The sequence below is a fragment of the Mytilus edulis genome, chromosome 10 (genome assembly GCF_963676685.1).
Source record: "Mytilus edulis chromosome 10, xbMytEdul2.2, whole genome shotgun sequence".
Taxonomy (NCBI): Eukaryota; Metazoa; Mollusca; class Bivalvia; order Mytilida; family Mytilidae; genus Mytilus; species Mytilus edulis.
The window spans coordinates 57,246,257-57,261,015 of record NC_092353.1 but is presented as its reverse complement, the minus strand read 5'-3'; positions in this window follow the sequence as shown (position 1 = coordinate 57,261,015).

Sequence of the window (14,759 nt, the reverse complement as noted above, 5' to 3'; positions counted from 1 at the left end):
CCATTGATGCTTCTTCAATAAAATAACCCAAATATACAGTAAGTGTCCCTGTAGTTTTATTCATTCTTTTAACCAAATATATTGTATGACAATACATGTACATGTATATACATTTTGTATAGTTGAATTGTACTTTTTGTTTTTGTTTTGTCCAAATACATGATCTACATTGTATTTTAAATGTAAATACAATTTACCAAATACATGGAATGAATTTATCTATGCATGGTTCAGATGTTCTTTTGTGTACATGTACATACAAACATGTACATGTATGAACAAGTATGATATGTGCCAAATACATGGTCAGACTCTAAATACATGTCTTTAATAAATATGAATTAAACTTGTGATGAAATATGCAAATGTAGACCAAATACAACAGTGTACATGTACATTTTGTACATGGTCTTATGTTTAAAAATCTATTCATGTAAAGAGTATATATGTGTCTTTCCCTATTTTTGCTGACACATTACATTTGTTGTGGCATATGTATATATCACTTGCACTTGTGTCTATTGCCAGGGCAAATGTTTATCTATTTTTATTATAAGTCCATGGTGATATACAAAAATGTACCTGCATAGGACAAATTTGCCTACAGTATTATTTCTGTAAGGTTGGTCATTCTGCATGCACCAGTTAGCAAACTGACCTCAACTTGAATATTTTTTAAATAAAATAATTACACTTCATCATAAAATCTAGAACATACACTAGTACTTTATCAAGGCAAAGACTTCAAAAATATTTAATAATTCATGTTAATGCTGATAAATGTATCCCATCTGCAGCAAACTTATCTTTGGTCTTAAATGTGCCCAAGATAAATGTACATGTATATCATTGCTATATTGATAAAAATAGGTAATACATTGTAATCAATTATTCTTTTCTCTCTGACTTCTCAATCTGTACTGAATCAGGGGTTGTTCATGAAAATAGTTTTCACATAAACAAAATTTACAAAATTATAATTTATTTTATAAATCTCACATCTGCTTATGCATGTATGTGGTTTTAAGATTGCATCGCACAGGCCATTACTTTCATTTTCAAATTTATCACTGATGGTTTAAACTGTATAATGTAGGCTGCATTATTTTGCAACCTGTCCACTGAGCCTCCACCAATACCATTACATTCCCACTAAGTTGCACTGAATTAAAGCCAGGTTTAACATTCAGTTATTTGTTAAAGCTTGATGATGAGAACGAACAAACGAAACGTCCTCTGGATAAAGTTTGTACATGTTTAAAATCTACCATTGTCATTACACACTCATCTACATGTACATGTATGTGACGCATAATTCCGGACAGGTTGTAACTTCAAGTCATTTGTTAAAGCTTGAGTGAGACAGGTAATAAAGCTGTTATTTAGTATCAATACATTCGATAAAACGCCAATTTATAGGACGATGAGAAACGAACAGACAACACTCTTTCAATTTAAAGTTGGAATAAATCCACCAATGCCATTTCACACTATATATCTACCACTACGTTGTGCTGAAATAAAGCAAATGTTGTAGCTTTGGGTAATTTGTTAAAGCTTAAGTGAGACGTAAAATCATATTTTTTGTTTCTTGTATTATCAATACCTTACAAAAAATGTCGATTAATAGAACGACTACAGCGAACCAACGAAACATCTTCTGAATACAGTTTGTATAAAATCCACCAATGCCATTACATATTATAGCTACGTGACGCGTAATTAAACACAGGTTGTAATTTTGGTTCATTTGAAAAAGCTTGAGTGAGACGTGAAATAAAACTGTGTATTAGTATCAAAACATTAGGTACGATGTCAATATTTAGGACGACGAGAACGAACCTACAAATCAACTTCCATATAAAGCTTGAATAAATTTCGACTTACAACAATAGTGGTCAAAGTTCAAAAACTCAAGTGCTTAAAAGATTTATCGTATATATCATCATGATCATTGTTGTGGAATACACTATAACATAGTGTTCCTATAATGTGTACGATATGTTTACATATATTCATAATCTATGTTCGTGCACATGAAATATCCAAGATGGCGATCGAGAGAGCTGCATCATCACTACATTCGTGCATTCATCAGTTCAAAAGGAATAATATGCACGAACGAATGCTTAAATAAAATTAACCTAAGTCCTTGCTTACACATATTCAATCATTGTATCGGTATAAAAGTCCGAATAGCTAATAAAAAGTTTATAAAATCTCAAAATAAAAATCTTGTTTACAAAACTATTGATCTGTAGATAAGCAAGAAAGTGTAATAAGATACAAAGTGAAGAAACTAACCAATGGGCATCCAGTCAAAAGAGCGTAATGCAGGGGTTCCCCAAAGGATTATGAAAATAATCAAAAAGAAATGAATTAATGGTTTTTGTCGTTTGCATAAAATAAGTTATTAAAATAACTTGCCTTTATTTTTTAATACTTGAAGTGCTCGTTAAAATAATCTTGGTGAAATTTGAAGTAAAGACACGTTTAATACTGACATAACGGACACCGATATAATATATATATATAATTAAGAATCTGACATTTGGGTAAAGTCCATGTTAGGAATTAATTCATATATCAACAATACGGGAAAAATCGTTAAAGGTATGTTTTTATCCTAAACCTTGCATATGCAGCCTCAAAAACTACAACATATAATACAGGGAGAGGTGTGTGAGCATCAACATCTTACTAACGAAAAACTACAATTTCTTTTGCATTTTGGAACAAAAGTAAGTTATCTCTACAAACAAAATAATGTCTAAAAATATAACTAAAAATATAACTATATTTTATACATATAAACATTTGTAATTTCTTCTAATGAAAATATTAAGACTAATATATATATACATGATATATTAATAGAACTGTCTGATTGAAAATCGTTTTATTTTTCATAAGGTCCTTACTGATAGCTGATATAATATATGGACTTCTAAGAAAGTAGGACACTGTTATAACTTGATGTCTGATAATTACAATAAGCTAGATACATTTAACTTGCTTCTAGTCCCTGAGCCGTTTTCTTTTTACAGTGACAAATCAATACTCTAGTGTTATCACACCTTGGTCTTTGTGCATATTAAACAAAGGACACAGATGAATTCATGACAAAATTGTGTTTTGGTGATGGTGATGTGTTTGAAGTTCTTACTTTACTGAACATTCTTGCAAATTACAATCATCTCTATCTATAATGAACTTGGTCCATTAGTAACAGAGGAAAATATTTTGTAAATAATTTACAAAAAATTACAAAATTTATGAAATTTGTCAAAAATTGACTATAAAGAGCAATAAATTCTTAAGGGGTCAACTGACCATTTTGGTCTGATTGACTTATTTGTATATCTTACTTTGCTGAACATTATTGCTGTTTACAGTTTACCTCTATCTATAAAAAATATTCAAGATAATAACCAAAAACGGTAAAATTTCCTTAAAAATTACCAATTCAGGGACAGCAACCCAACAATCGGTTGTCCGATTCATCTGAAAATTTTAGGGCAGATAGATCTTGACTTGATAAACAATTTTACCCCGCCAGATTAGCTGTTAATGCTTTGGTTTCATATTTATAAGCAACAATCTACATGTTACCCCTTTGTTCTATTTTTAGACATGGCGGCCATCTTTGTTGGTTGGCCGGGCCACCCCACACATTTTTAAACTAAATACCCCAATGATGATTGTGGTAAAGTTTGATTTGATTTGTCCAAGAAGTTTCAGAGGAGAAGATTTTTGTAAAAGTTAACAACGACGGACGACGGACGACGGACGCCAAGTGATGAGAAAAGCTTTCTTGGCCCTTTGGGCCAGGTGAGCTAAAACACAATCACAAATGTTCCCTTTACGTATATTTCTAATTAGAACTTTTTTTCTAAAAAAATGAGACCATCTTGAAACTTGATTTTCGATCAAAGTAAAATTCTGAAGAGTTTGAAAAAATTCAACATGAAATGACATGTAACCACTATGCCAAAATTTTAATATTTACTTTGAATTGTCTTAAGGGCATCCGATACAGTTTCAAGGGAGTTAACTCTTGGCACGACGTTAAGCGTTTGAATTCCCGCAAAACGTCACTTTTTGCGGGACGTAATGCGTGTCATTTTCCGTAATACGAAACGTAATGTGGAATTTCCATGTTCCAATTTCTGTTTCTCCCGCATGCTAATTTCTACGCCATTAATATTAGTCAGTGCATTTGATTATACCAGGATAACAGTCTAATAACATAATAAGAAATAAAACATATTACTGTTTCTTTGAGATCTTCAAAAAATATCGTATAGTGAGCAATCTCAAGACGACTGACCCTTTTGGTGTTACTAATATCATGCATGTCAATTAAAATTTTATTATCCACGATTTGGTCCGGATCCGATTTTTTATTACAGCACAGAAAACCAATGATATTTAAAAACTAATACCGAAAATGTATGTACACGAAGAAGTCAATTTCCTTTCTGAAAAAAATATTTAATTTATTTATGTAAACAAAAAATAATGGTATGCCGCTAATACAAACAATGATACAACTTTTATAAAAGAACAAAGTTTCTATTTCCTCCACGTTGCACGTAGTTTATCTAACAAAAGGCAATAGCAAACAATATGTTTATGCACCCGTAAAAATTTTTACGGGACGTAAAATGGTATAGAAATGCCCGCGTCCGTCTGTCCGTCGTAAATATGGTACAGCATATTATCATTAAACTGAACATGGTTGTTTTTTCAGTCATGGTGGTCAAACGGTCTGTATCATTTTTGGTGAACTTTATAAGTTACAGGACTTTGTAACTAGAACAGTTTTTTTTTACAGTTCGCGCTGCATCTAGAAAATGTTTTATGACTATTGCTCTAAACTTTACGCACTTCTTAGTTATATAATCATGATAATTCTGAAGAACTTGCATATACTTTTGAGAATGATTCAGAATTTGATTTTAGAGTTATTGAGTTTATGACAAAAAGGGGCTGGGGGTTCACATTTCGCGCAGTATCTCAGAAACTATCTATAATAATTGCATAGAACTTCACATACTTTTTAGTTAAATTATTCTTAAGATCTGTATACTTTTTCGTGATGATTCTTTAATTCATTTTTGAGTTCTTGAATTTTTATTGAGCTTCAATTTGAGGATCATATAAAACATGTTGTGATATATAAACTTATTATTGAGCAAGAATAATGAATGAGTCAGGATATACCTAGCATGACTTCCGTACAACCCCCGTGTTATTTTAAAAACATATATTATGTTGGTGGTTTTTTTTCATGAGACGAAGGGCGTATCATGCGCTCAAAGCGCAGCTGTTTATTTTTCTTTATTTTTTTTTATAGATATATTAGAGAAATGATGGAATGACAGAAAATACAATGCAATTTTCAATATAATTAATATTTCCAAATGGCATAACTCTTTTAAAGAATAGTTGATATGCACTGATTTTCGAACGTGTCCATACGATATCAGTTTTATAGAAAGTTGGCAAGAATTGTACACTTGAAAAATCTAACCAGAAGTCCGGAAGGACAGACAGGGGAATGGACATGCGGTATTTTATGTACGCGCTGTGGTGAAAAAAATATATAGTTATTTACCAATAAACTTACGCTATGAGAGAATGATTTTAATTGCAACTAATCGTAATATATTCAGTCCTCTCGCTATTAATTCAATCATTTTTTTGCCAAATCAAAAATTTCAAAATTATAATTTCTCTGTCTGGACAAAAGCATCCATTAGCAAATTGAAGATTCTCCTTTGTAACATTTTGCTTCTGTTTTCTGACCACATAAGGGAGTTACCATTTGATTTTTATGGGGGGGGCTAGGATGAAATTTGAAAAAAAATAGGCAGGACAGGAGTTTTGAGTAAAAAAAAAAGGCAGGATGAGACACTTTGCAAAAAAAAAGGCAGTATGACAATTTAGGTAAAAAAAGTCAGGATAAACTAATAAAAAAAAAGGCAGGACCGAATAGAGTGAAAAATAAAAAGGCAGGACAGAGATTACAACTAAAAAAAATGCAGGACAAAATTTTTCATCCTAGCCCCCCCCCCCCCCCCCCCCCCCCCCCCCCCCCATAAAAATCAAATGGTAGCTCCCTAAAACAGAAGATGTGGTATAATTGCCAATTAGACAACTCTCATCAAGAGACAAACATGACACAGAAATTAACAACTATAGGTCTTCAACCATGAGCAAAGCCCATACCGCATAGTCAGCTATAAAAGGTCCCAAAATGACAAGGTAAAACAACTCAAACGAGAAAAGTAACGGCAAATTTGAATACTGTCCAAACGACGCTAACTTTTTTTAAATTCGTATTAACAAAAACAGATTTTCTCAGTGATAAAAACGTGAATTAAAGGATATTAAGGAGTATGTGTAATGAAACAGCAGCCAATCAAACAAAACAAAACAAAGAACAACATCTAGAGGTCATCATACAGTATGAAATAATATACGAGTGTGTACAGTAAATGTACCTGTATGTCATGTTCTAAATTGCCGAGTCTTAAATTTTTGTTCTAAGCCGTAAAAATTATCAACAGTCCGTAATAACTTTTCTTGAGAAGTTTCTCACTTAGACCACAAACACAGAGAGGTATTTGTTATTCACATGATTTTACTTCCGAAAACAATGTTACCAATTTATAGATCATAGTACTTTACAAGTAATATTTATACATCTGAAAAATGTCGCCGGTAATTTGAAGCGATAACGTCGAAATTGTCTGCCAGCGACGTCGTGCACTTTAGCGCTAACGTTGAGGTTACAAAGGGGTGACGCAATTTTTTAGGATAAATCGTGATTATCATGGAATCCAGCACGGTGACCTATATTTTTTTATTTGAGATTTGGAGAAAGCATGACAAAATGCAGTTTATGCAGAAAAATCATAAAAAAGACATTTTCAGAAACAGTTTTTTTCCATTTTGTTAGGTTTAGAAAAATACCACTTTGAGCATCTGGTCCGCAATGTCAAGCAAGACTTGAATAATTTTATAGTTATTCGTATAGTGATTTATTTTTTTCCTTATTGCCACTTATCACAGCTTCAGATTGAACCCGATCTTAATAATTTACGACGAAGAATATCTGCTCCAAAAATTTTATAACATTGCCTAATTTGTTTACAAAATTGCACAAATCCCCAATTTTCAGCCTCAATTTTCTCGAAAACAAGCACGGTGACTTATGTTTTATTTTGTGTTTTATTTTATAACTCGCCAAGGCCTACAACATATTTCAAAATTATAAAAATGACATTATATCGAGAAACTGTATCGGATGCCCTTAAGTAAGGAATCTGAAGTTCAGAAGTTGTCGTTTGTTGATGAGGTTTATAAGTGTTTTTTTTTCTTTTCTCGTTTTTTTTTCTTTCTTTTTATAGATTATAACGTTGATTTTCCAGTTTGCATGGTTTTACAATAGTATTTTTGGGGGTCCTTATAGCTTGCTGTTTGGTGTGAACCAAGGCTCCGTGTTATAGACTGTACCTAGACCTATAATGGTTTACTTTTATAAATTGTTACTTGAATGGAGATTTGTCTCATTGGCACTCATACCACATCTTGAATTGGCATCATGTGGAAAAAACGATATTATATAGCACGAAACTCCCAAACCCGGAGGCGTTATTCAGCTGGCCCCTAAACAAACATGTACTACTTTGAAATGATAATGGACGTCATACTAAGCTTCGAAATATACTCAAGAAGTTAAAATAAAAAATCATACAAAACTAAGAAAGGCACGATGCTCCTGACTTGGGACAGGCGCAAAATTGCGGCGGGGTTAAACATGTTTTTGGAAATCTCAACCCTCCCCCTATACCTATACCAATGCGTGAACAGATCAAATCTTGTAGAAAGTTGGATGACATCATACCGGACCGATGTTGCCTTTTAGCCAACCAAAGTCATACGGAGATCTTTTATTGTTTCTGTAGTTAGGACGACATTGTCTTGGATAAAATTTTAACCCCCAGAAGAAAAATAATGCCATGTAGAATGTATGCCCTATTTTCATTGTTTCTAATCTCCTGATCAGTCAAACTTGTTAATAGTTATCAAAAGTGTGTCCATAAGTACGGTGCATTTGTAGTGATAAACCTAAATGAAAAAGAGTAAAAAAAATATTTATAGATAATATACATTCTACTACAGCCATACATCTAAGAACCTTGTCAATAGGAATATCGTACGCTTTATCAACTGCCGCAGATGTGCCATCATCCAAAAGACAACACAAAAATGTTTTTAAAGCAGGTGGCATAATTTCAATTGAAAAATCCAGTGAAATGTTTTTAGATAATGAATATTCATCTGATTGGATTACAACTTTACCCTATATCTGCTTCTGTAAAGTAGCTGCACTAAGTGCTTGCAACCAGCTTCGCAGTCACTGCTCAGATCTTTAAATTTTACAGACCGAATATCACAGTCATTTTAAACGGGTAATTTTCCGTCATTACGACATAAGACAACATTATAGAGCTACTGTATACAATATTGGATGTACCTTGGCCTTGTTGAAGCTGTATACATGTAACTATCAATTGACCATGGTTTTTTAGTTTTTGTTGAAGCTGATAATATGTTGTGTAGTTTTCTCGGCGGCGATTCTCGGGCAGAAATTAAGCCCGGTTAACTGATCAAGTAATTAAAGTTGTTAACAAGAATACTTCCTTGTGTACAGGCACGTCATCTTTAATCGTCGAAATGTTAGTAAAAGCTGTTTTATGTTCAGAACTAAATAGCTCTCTAATTTCTGATTTCAAATTTTGTAGCAAGTATTTAGCGATACAAGCTCGATGGTATAAAGATTTAATAGTAAAATTATCATGAGTTATTTTGTAAATCAGATCCTTGTAGGAGATATATGTAGTAACACTCAATACAGCTTGAATTTGCTCCTCAGAGGATACCTTATGAAGTTGTGTAACTTGCTTATAGGCTTTATACATTTGCAAAATATACAAACAGACAAATCAGAATGAGTTGTAGATCTACTGTCCTCGTTGATATATGAGAAGATCTACTGGTCGGTAGAATTGGTACATGTAGTACAAAGTCTTTGTACAGACAAAACAGAAGTTGATAGGTTGTGCTTACTTTTGAAATATTTATAGCAACTCTTATGATATTTTGTATTTTCAAATGGGATGTTTTCATTTTTTTCATATTCATCGACCAGTCTTCTGTTAACTTCATCTTTTCGTTTTCCCACTGCGGCAATACAACTGTATCTTCATTTAAGTGTTAACTACATAGTTTCTATGTAGTAAATATATGACAGACTATCCATCTGTGTCAATAAATGGATAGTTTGTTTTTTTTGCTTTTAGCAAAGGAAGAGTTTCATTGTGAACTGGACTGTGAAAATTTGACACGACTCGGAAGATTTTCTACAATTTTCCGATACGATTCCTTATTTAGAAAAGGGTGAATTCTACAGAACTCAAAAACTATGTTTTACTTTGATTTGATCTTTATTTCGGACGATTTTATATCTATTTAAGCTACACTGAAGTTAAAGATAGAAATAGAACCGTTTAAATATGATTTATCGTACTCTAATATCACTATTAAGTACACGGAAATCGACTAAAATATTCAGTAAAAACGATAACGAAATAGATAAGGGATTCCGGAAATTATAGTGATTTTACCCAACATCATAAAATTACAGAAATTCGTGATTTTAAGAAATGTTGAGATAAAGTCTTGATCTTGAATGAAAAAACGATAACTGATGAGTAATTTGGTGTGATCTAAAACGGATAGATTGCAAAAACATTTAATAAAAATTTAATTGTAGATCCGAAAAGGTCGGGATTATGAAAATTTTCGTACAAAATGTCAAATATTTAGAAGGAATGCAAAAGCATGCGGACTTACAGTTGTAAATATTGTTTTTCATTATTTTAAGAATCTAATTCACTTAATTATTCTGTCTAAAAGAAGAGATACGACTAGTTTCCTTTGCTTGAAAAACATGTCGTAATTTTATAATTTTCAACTAATTTCTGAAATAAACGTCAATTTTACAAAAACTGCACCGTACGATTTTGTGACGACCGGGCAAAAATCAAAGATAAATCATTGTTCTTTCATTTAAAAAAAGAAATTAGCCGTGTGTTAGGTGGGTGCATTAAAGTCCTTAACTAGACGTCTTTTCCAAATATTACACTCGCCTATAAGGAATCATATCATAATGAATATATAAGAATGTTTGGTCCGATTTATGATTAATTTTGATTGATGGATCGGTGCTAAACGCAACTTTTAGCACTATTATATTTTGTTTTTACGCGAAGCTTCTTTTTTTGTAGTATAAAGATGTTGTGCCAAGAGAAAATACTGACATTCGGTAGGAAAATGAACAAGCCTTTTGGATTTATATAGAAAAAAGAAAAATCACAAAAATACTGAACACCGAGGAAAATTCTAAACAGAAAGTTCTTTATCAAATGACAAAATCAAAAGCTCATACATATCAAACGAATGGATAACAACGGTCATGTTCCGGACTTGGTACATGCATTTTCTTTTGTAGAAAATGGCGATAAATCCTGGTTTTATTGCTATCTATACCTCTCACTTGTATAACAGTCAGATATAATTCCATCATATTGACAACGATGTGTGAACAAAACTAATAGACATAATAGGTAAAACTCTCAAAGATATGGGTACAGCAGTCAACATTGTGTTATAATCTAAATAATTATTTTTTACCTCATTTCATTCGTACTAAAATAAATATTTTGTGATCTAACTAAAATAAACAACAAACAAGAAATAAGGTTGTGCGTTCGTTACAAAGATCGCACATATTTTATATAATGAACAAATCAACAAAAACAATAAAGATGTTACATATGTATCAATGTCAACATATAATATAACTTCATAAGTATTAAGTCTACACAGCTACCACTAGTAATAGAGGTAGGAAGGGAAGATAACGCAAATAACGAAAACTTAATTATTACACGTCCTTTCCAACTTTGTAACAAGCGTTGCATTAATAGACAATACCCATACAAATTCCTAATATACCCTCAATCCAAACCGCCCGTGCAGAAACAGACTACGGGAAAAATTTCAAGTAAGGAAAACCCCCTAAATGACAACGAAACGCAAAAAAATAGATTTATTTTCTAAATCATCCCATTCGTATTAAAATAAATATTTTCTGATCTAACTAAAATAAACAACAAACAAGAAAATGGGTTTTGCATTCGTTACAGAGATCGCATAGCAAAGGTGGTTATTTTAAAATTCGGAAATTACAAACCCAAATTTAAAGATACCAATATTTGTTGCTCAATGCTTTCCTTGATATAGCCGTCCTTAGCTCTGTCTGTAGGCAAACGCTTTTGAACTTTAAGTAGGCCGTCAAGAACTGTTTCATTAGTAGCTGCTGAAACTCTAATTCTAGGACTATGAAGGACGCAACAAGAACAAGGAGAGTCAGAATGTGGCGCTTTTGAATTTTAAGTAGGCCGTCAAGAACTGTTTCGTTAGCAGCTGCCGAAACTCTAATTCTAAGACTATGAAGGACGCAACAAGAACAAGGAGAGTCAGAATGTGGCGGTGTTAAACATGTCAGCGGGATCAAAATCCTTCTCCTAACCTATGACAGTGATGTCACAGTATAACAAAAGAACGAACTACAAAAATTAGTTGAAATAGGCTTAACTCGTCAGATGGATACGAATAGACATACATCTAACAAAAGCTCGTTGTCTGTTCCTAAATTATAACCGAATAACATCTCTTGGATAAATCAGTTTTACTTTAAGGAATTTTATTCTTCAAAATATTTAATTGAAAATCCAAATCAGATTCCGAATTTTAGCTAGTTCACTATATCTGTTTAAAAAAATACCAGAAAACCCGAGATTACTCAAGTAACAAGTGCGCAGAGATAATCAATTATGTTTTTATACCGTATAGTGCTAAACTAATTTTAACAAAACATCTTTAGTAATAGGCGTCTTCAGGTTCAAAGGTTTGCTCAACATTCGTTTTCCTACTTCAGAATGAGCGTCAGAAAATCTTCGTGCGAGGATTAATGTTGAGGGAAATCTTATGTTAACAGTTGATGGAATAAAAAAGCTTTCAAAACTGAAACGGATACTTTTTCTTGTATGAATCCTCCTAAAAACAAGGCAACACAATACACTGATGCTGCTTAAAAGTAAAATAGTTCTGAACACATCATTTTCTAAATTTTTCAAAATACAAGTATAATACTTTTTGGTTTGTTACAGTAAATATAACTTTTTTCCAGTGGTAGCCAAGCATGTAGAATCTGTAAAAAAATATCAGAACACTAAATAATACGGGCATATAAAAGTAAACCATAAGGGATTATAATATAAAAATGTACATGTATTTGTGAATATTCAGCACTACAACAAACTATAGGCAAAATAGTTTAAAACAAAAAATCTTTTCATTAATAAGAATGTGAAATCGTGCATAAATTTTATCTAGATATAAAAGTGCATAACTCTCTAATTAGGAGTACAGTTCTTCTCAAATATTCCATATATACAAAAACAATACAGAGTACAGTCCTCTATTTAGGTATAAAGCCCACTGCTTTCTATGTTACATTCTGCAGTTTCAAGCATTAATTGCTACGTTGTTTTAAATTCAAACAAAGTGCAGTCATTTCATGTCAAAACTATACCTTATCCTGACTTCTGCTGAAAAATTCATTATACCTTTAATTGCATATAAGAGCGTACTTGTTGCCTGAAGTTTGATAGTACTGAAACCGGTGCTTCTTATCTAAACAACAGGGAAAATGTGCCCTCCTATTGTGATTTTATATACTTCTTTATTATTTCAAAAAAGGTTCTACAATGATCCAAAGTCCCCAAGCTTTCATCTGATACTAAAGCTAAACAAATATCTCACCTATTGACAAAGATACAGCTATGCGGAGGAACTATTTTGTTTGAAATATGTACTACTTTCTTGTATGTTCTTTCCGACCGAGCCTAAATTGGTGGTTCTATACCTTTATAGAAAGCACAGTTATCCACAAAAATTTCATATTTCATATTTCGTGCGAATATACACGCATTTACAAAATATACAAAATGAAGTGATGCGGGTTTTTTAAAATTTCTATTCTAGTCTTCAAACTATATATTTAAAAGATAAGCACCTTCTTCGATTTTTGTATACTATAGGCTATCATTTGGTATTAGATCTGTTAACCAATAATCGATACTAAGATATGCAACAAATGATGAATACAATAAGCTTTTGATACAAAAAAAAACTAGATATTCCAATGATGACTGTGGTCAGTTTGATTTGATTTGGCCAAGAAGTTTCAGAGGAGAAGATTTTTGTAAAAGTTAACAACAACGGACGACGGACGACGGACGCCAAGTGATGAGAAAAGCTCACTTGGCCCTGTGGGCCAGGTGAGCTAAAAAAAACTATCACAAATGTTTCCTTTACGTAAATTTCTAATTAAAACTTTTTTTCTAAAAAAATGAAACCATCTTAAAACTTGATTTTCGATCAAAGTAAAATTCTGAAGAGTTTGAATAAAATTCAACATGAAATGACATGTAACCCTTATGCCAAAATTTTAATATTTACTTTGAATATCTTAAGTAAGGAATCTGAAGTTCAGAAGTTGTCGTTTGTTGATGAGGTTCATAAGTGTTTTTTTCTTTTCTCGTTTTTTTATTTATATAGTTTATAACGTTGGTTTTCCAGTTTGCATGGTTTTACAATAGCATTTTTTGGTGTCCTTATAGCTTGCTGTTCGGTGTGAACCAAGACTCCGTGTTATAGACTGTACCTTGACCTATAATGGTTTACTTTTATAAATTGTTACTTGAATGGAGATTTGTCTCATTGGCACGCATACCACATCTTGAATTGGCATCATGTTGAAAAAACGATATTAAGGAGGAGGTTGTTCTATAAATTAATTATTGTAACGCCGATAATTATTGAATAGGAATGAAGCAAATATGTCCATCAATAGTTTCCCTAATTCCGATTATTCCAATTTAAACTTATACATTTCGCAAAATTAATTTTGAATTTAAAAAAAATGAGAAAATTGTACAACTTACCTACAGAATATATTCCTCGCTGTTTAAATCGTCTACAATTAAATAATCAAAATTGTTTGCAGTAATATAGTTTACTTCTTGTCAAGTGTAAAATACAAAGATGTTATCATTTATTCGCCAAATGCATTTAACCTAAATATTCAAAAGACATGTTGCAACGAATTATTTTTTAAATAATAGGTTATTATGAATGTCAGGTTTGTTTACCAAAATTAGTAATAAGATATACCGACGATTTTCAATAAAAACAGATACTCTTAACATTACATTATAAACAAAGCCGACCTCATTTATTTGTTATAAAAGAACTTACGGACACTAAATTTAAACATTGGATACTATATAGTTTAATTGTATTAAACAATTGCTGATTCTACATGTTCTACGCACATTTTTATGTTTTGTTGAGTAAACGTATCTGTTAGGCATTTTTTGTTATGACAAGAGCTATCTTATTAATCAATGAATGGCAAATTTATCCTTTTTAAGGAATCATATCATAATGAATATATAAGAATGTTTGGTCCGATTTATGATTTATTCTGATTGATGGATCGGTGCTTAACGCAACTTTTAGCACTATTATATTTTGTTTTTACGCGAAGCTTCTTT